At 37.3% G+C, this 5,852-nt stretch overlaps 1 long non-coding RNA gene across 1 annotated transcript; it reads right to left on the bottom strand.

Annotated features, from left to right (window-relative positions):
- Positions 1-482: 482 nt before the first annotated feature.
- LOC112758453 (uncharacterized) lies at positions 483-3,232 on the bottom strand. Its single transcript, XR_003179636.3, has 3 exons — positions 2,696-3,232; positions 2,456-2,571; positions 483-707 (listed from the first exon to the last, which is right to left on the bottom strand). It is a non-coding gene; the product is annotated as an uncharacterized lncRNA (long non-coding RNA).
- Positions 3,233-5,852: the final 2,620 nt, after the last annotated feature.

The following is a 5,852-nucleotide window of genomic DNA, read 5'->3' as shown; positions in this document are numbered from 1 at the left end:
ATAACGAGTAAACTATTAAAATGATAAAAAATATATATATAAGAGACATTAATATTTTGTTTAGGATAGGCCAAACTTTCTATTTTTTATTTCATTTATTAGAATCACAAACATTATTTGCCCTCCATTTATGCGCTAATACCATTATTGCAATTCATATTATTATATGACTTTTAACGAATAAGAACATTGATTTTATGGCTTATCATTAATAGTAATAAAAACTTTAAAACGTGTCTTGTATTCTTAATGTTATTGTAGCGTGTTATAATCTCATTTATGTGAACCAATGTTGTATATCATATTAGCACAAAATTAAAATGAATTTTGTAACATCCTAACTATTAGTACGTCATGATCGTACTAAAGATAATTATCTACTTTCCTTATTTACTATTTAATATTGAGCCTTTAGTTCGATGTCGCGTTTCAATTTTTAAGAAAATGCTTGAAAAGTTTGTTTTTATTAATTAAAAACCATATATCAAAAATCCCCGAACAATACTAATCACATAGTTATTAATAATAATAAATATCATACAACAGAATTCAAATAAAACTGAGATACAACTCCTATCCCTCTGTATAAAATAAAATCTTAAATAACAAGGACAAGAGAATTCTATGAAAGCAACTCAACACATAAACTTACCTCTAATAAGACTAATATTCGCCCGCAGCTTCACACTAAATCTTTGAGCCTGTCACTGAAAGGGTGGAAGATTTTCGGGTAAGAACAAACCACGCGTTCTCAGTAGGAAATGGGAATGCCGTAAAAATATTGAATATAATGCAAACAGTTAACTTACTCAAAAAAAACTATTTTGTTTAAACGTTTGAATATACTTTATACTCTTACTTTATATAATTAATTACCCTCTTAAAATTTTTGAATTCTAAACAAATCTCAATCGCAACTTCAGTTCTCATTCACATCAATACACAAACTAATTGCAACAAGACAAACATCATATTCACAAAGAAACAAGATAAGCAAGCACAACCAAATGCAAATGCGCAAACAAAGATGATGCATGTCTAGTCCTATCGTAGGTAATGAGCTCATTTGTCTGTTTCGACCTGCACCCGATGCAATCCGACTCGCAAGTCAGATAAGGCATTCCAGCGGCATAACCTCTGCAAGTTTCTACTCTTGCAGGCGCTGATTCTCCGGCTGAAATATGCCGAACATAACCTCTTTAAGTACTTGCAGGCGCTGATTCTCCAGCTGAAGCATGTGCTACTTTCTACTGGAAGCCATTCCATACACACGGGCACCCCGCACAATCATTCACACATAAAGCCCACGGCTTAACATTCTCACATCGGCACACTAACTAGTTACTTTCCGTCACCCTCTCGTGACCTTTTATTCATTTCATAATCACACGTGTCGTGTGCTCTTTCCTCTTTCCTTCTTTCCCTTAACAAACCGAACTCAAATCATAACTTGAAACAAAATCTATTCTCAAAAAAACTGAATGTAAAACCTTATACTTTCTTAATAAATCAAGCTGAAAATAAGATTTTCTGTAATAAACCGAAATCAAATAGTTTTCAGTAATTAAAACGTTTTCTTTGAAGCTAAGCCACTTTCTATTTTAATAAAATTCAGACCTTTCAAATCTTATGTTATTGAGTCAGACCAATAATTATTAATAAATCAAATCAATAATTTCTCAAGAATAAGCTTATAAATCAAATTTTTAAAATGAAATCACTTTTCATATATTTTTACAAAAATTGGACATTAGTTCCCCTTAAAACTGGACTTTGTCACCCTTTTCGGGTTCCCTCTTTCTCAACAAATCACCAGCCCTTTTCATCAGCAGTTATCATAACAATAGATTCTCAATAAACAACTCATCATAAACCAATTTAACGACTATCGTTCTTTTAAAAGTAAACCCGTCCAACTTCAAAAATCCATAACCATTACTCAAAAATCAGCCTCACATGATTCCAACTATTTTAGTGTTACTTATTCGTTAGCAATGTTACGATTTTATTTTAATAAAAATCAAAGGTTTAAGAAAACAATTCAATAACCAATCTTCAATCTTTTAACAATCCTCAAAATCAATTATAATTACTCATAAATCAACATTAACAACAATCTCAACCTCAACAAATAAGCAATTCAATAACCACCAATCTAGTCACCAAAAAAATTCAATAACCACCAATCTTACATAATCAATCAAAATCAGAATTTCCAGCAATTCAATCACAAGCATGATCTTAACTCAACATCAATCTTAAAAACCAAAATCAGCAGTGCCAAGCATTCTTAAAGTTATCATTCAAACATATTCCAATAAGAGATATAACCAGTCACACATTTAATCCACATCCAAAATCCATCACATATCAAGCATTCCTATATTTGCATTAATCCAGTAAACTCCTTAGGCATTCAAATTTAAAGTATTTAATTTAATAAAATATCCCCTACCTCAATTAACCGGAACTTAACTGTGACAAATTCCTTTTCCTATCTCGCAAAAGCGGTAGCCTCACACAGAACCAGCAGCAGCTACCACAGTCCCAAAAACAGCATCGACACCCATACTAGTTGCAACAGAAATTTTAGAAGTAAAGTGGCAGAACTAAAATAAGAATATAGGTGACTAGGATTAGAACAAGAACATGGTAGAGGAACAAGTTTGAAGCAGAACAAGGATAAGAGTGTTACAGTTTCAGAAATGGAGGAATCGGAACCAGAACAGCAACTCTGGTGTTCTTCTCCGGCATCAAGGACGACGGTTTGGCTTACCATCATCAGCAGCAGCGAGCTCGGATGGTGGCAGTGGCTAATCCTAGCGACGGCGACCACCCCGGTGACATCGACGGTCGAAGCTCCAACGGCGACGGAGGTAGGGCGCGGCGGCGACAGCGCGAGACAACGCCCTTTCCTCTTCTCCTCAATCGCGTCTTCTCTCTCTCGATCTTTGCTTCTCTTCTGCTCGGTCGACCCTCTCTCTCTTTGTTTCTCGGCCTTGATGGCGATGGCGGCCCCTATCCCGCCGGCGCTGTCCGTTCCCTCCTCTCCCTCTCTCGCGTTCTTCCGATTCCCCACTCCCCATCTCTGATTTCTAGCTTTTCCTTTTCTGATTTCTTATTTTTGCAGTGTTGAATGAGTGAGGGTGTAACACGCGTTTTTTGGTGGGAGTAAGGAAAGGACAGGTAACGATATACGAGAGATTAGGGGTGTACATGGGACGGACATACCGGTTTGGCTTAATTCAGATCTGACCCGAAATATAGATCGGGCTTAATTTTTAAACTCTAATTCGATCCTAAATCTAATGAAACCTACGCACCTTTGACCTTAGTGAAAATTGGGTAAAAATTGGGCCTTTAATATGTAAAAACTACCTAATCTCTAACTATTATTTTACAATTCACATAGTAAAATTCACTTAAAAAAATATAACAAGAACCAACCCTTCTCTAAAATTAAAGCATAACTATAATCAATATTAATATTGTCTAATAACACCAAATATTTAAATCAATACAAATAACACAATATTATGCATTAGTCTAAAGTCTTATACATTTTAAACATAAAACATTAACTTATAATCTTATAATAACTAATAACACAAAATATTAAGGTTTACAATATTTAAATTTCACATAAGAATAGTCATCATCCATCACTAATAACACAAAATATTAATTATATATGATGACCGGGCCACCGGGCCGAGTTCGGGTAACCCGAACTATGGCCCGGACCCGACCCAAAATAATGACCGGGTCTATTTTTGAGACCCTTACCCAACCCTAGACCCAATAAAATCCAACTAAATTAGTTCCTAAAGTGTTCGAAATCGGACCGGATCTTCAGACCGGGCGGGACCATCTACACCCTTACGCGAGATAATGGGGTATGTAAAAGTAAAACTAAGAAGCTTAATAATAAAAATGTTTAATTACTCTGTTGGTCCCTATAGTTTAGCGAATTTTTCAATTAGGTCCCTACACTTTTTTTTCCTTTCAATTGGGTCCTTGCCCCCATTTTTTTTTCAATTAGGTCCCTATTGACGGTAAACGTTACAAAAAACGTTAAGAATGAGTGATTTGACCATTATAACCCTCACTTATCCCTTACAAATGAAGGATACTCAGTAGGGATCTGAGGATCTGAGTTCTAACTCTCTTCTTCTCGCCTCTTCCTCAAACTTCTGCTCCTCTCTTTGCAACCCTTACCCTTACTATGTCAATACTCATAGATCAGAGTCAGTTATCTTCAGGAGTCTGTAGTTCCAGAACCCTCGTCAAGAAGAGACATCTTTGTTTTTGTGGTGAGGCAGTTGCTGTGATGTCTTCTTCGGCAGTAGCAAGCCATGGAAGAAGGTATGTTGGTTGTGGGAGAATGCTAAAATGCAAGTTCTTCGAGTGGATTGATGATGAAGAAGATGAGAAGAGCGGATGGTTGAAGCAAAAGGAAAGGAGGGTCCGGTGCTTTTGTGGAGATACTCTGATTCTTCGTAGTTCAAGTACATCAAAAAATCCAAACAGAAGATTCATTTCTTGCCTTAATAGGAGATGCAAGTTTTTTGAGTGGGTTGATGGGAAAGAAAAAAAGATATCTGGAGAAGATGCAGTGAACAGTTCACAGCAAGTACTTGGAAGGGTTAGAGAATTGGAGGCACAAGAAAGGAAGATAGACAGATTAAGTGTGGATCTAGAAAGATTAATTGCAAAGGTTGGAGAAGTAGATGCCTGGGTAGGAAGGTTATGTGCTGAGCTGAGTTCAGTGGAGGAGCAATTTGCTAAGATGGAAGATAGTATGAAAAAGTAATACAAGATGCTAGTTATGCTGGGCTTGATATTAGGTGTTTTGATTGTTGCAGTATTATATGTAAAGATGTAGAAAGCATGGTTGTTATGATAATGTAATAGTCTATATAAGACAATAGTGTACTGTTTAGCATGGGTTCAATGAAGTTATATGAAATGTTTAATTTTTGTAAATGAAAGGTGTTCCTTTGCTATTTAATATGCATACAAGTATGATACTGAGAAAAAAGTAGGTAAAACAAAAGATGCATTGAATTATAATAGATAGTTAGATACCATTGTTTTGTACATTATATAATGTAGGACACCTAGATAGCAACAAAATAAATGTGACACCCACTCAAAACAGTTTTCTACCAACATAACAAAAGTGGTCCACAACACATAACAACAGTGGTCCAAACAATAAAGAAACCAGAGTCACAGGTGAACACAAATCCTACATAACACAAGAGATATAAAAAAGAAACCCTAAACTCTATTCAGCCTCAATCAAGTGTAAGGTCAACATGTTCAGGCGGCTGATTTGTTGGCTTCCTAACTCCAATCTTCAGTCTTCCACTTCTTCTGACACCAAAGATTTTGGTCTTGGGCAAAGGTTGAGATGCTGGTGCAGTGGACAGTGATGCAGGTGTAGGCAAAGTGGTGGGCAGTGATGCGGGTGTGGGTAAGGTGGTAGGCTGTGATGGTGGTGCAGGCTGTGATGGTGGTGCATGGGTGTTTGTAGGCTGGGATGGGGGTGCAGGGGTGTGTGGTGGCTGGGATGTGGGTGCAGGGGTGTGTGGTGGCTGGGATGTGGGTGCAGGGGTGTTTGAAGGCCTTGGTGCTGTTGCAGTCATGGGTGCAGCCCTCCCTCTACCCCTTCCTCTGGCCATCCCTCCTGGTGCTCTTCCTCTGCCTCTCCCTTTAACCATCCTGGATCTAGCAGTTGCAGCAGCTGCAGATCCATTTGTTTCATCAGCAGCAGTAGGTTCATTAGCAGCAGAGTCAACTCCTCCAGTTCCAGTTGCAGCATCAGATCCTTGTGTGCCTTCAGGAGC

The sequence above is a fragment of the Arachis hypogaea genome, chromosome 16 (genome assembly GCF_003086295.3).
Source record: "Arachis hypogaea cultivar Tifrunner chromosome 16, arahy.Tifrunner.gnm2.J5K5, whole genome shotgun sequence".
In the NCBI taxonomy this organism is placed as follows: Eukaryota; Viridiplantae; Streptophyta; class Magnoliopsida; order Fabales; family Fabaceae; genus Arachis; species Arachis hypogaea.
The sequence above is the reverse complement of the archived record's forward strand: the minus strand, read 5'-3'. Positions and strand labels throughout refer to the sequence as shown.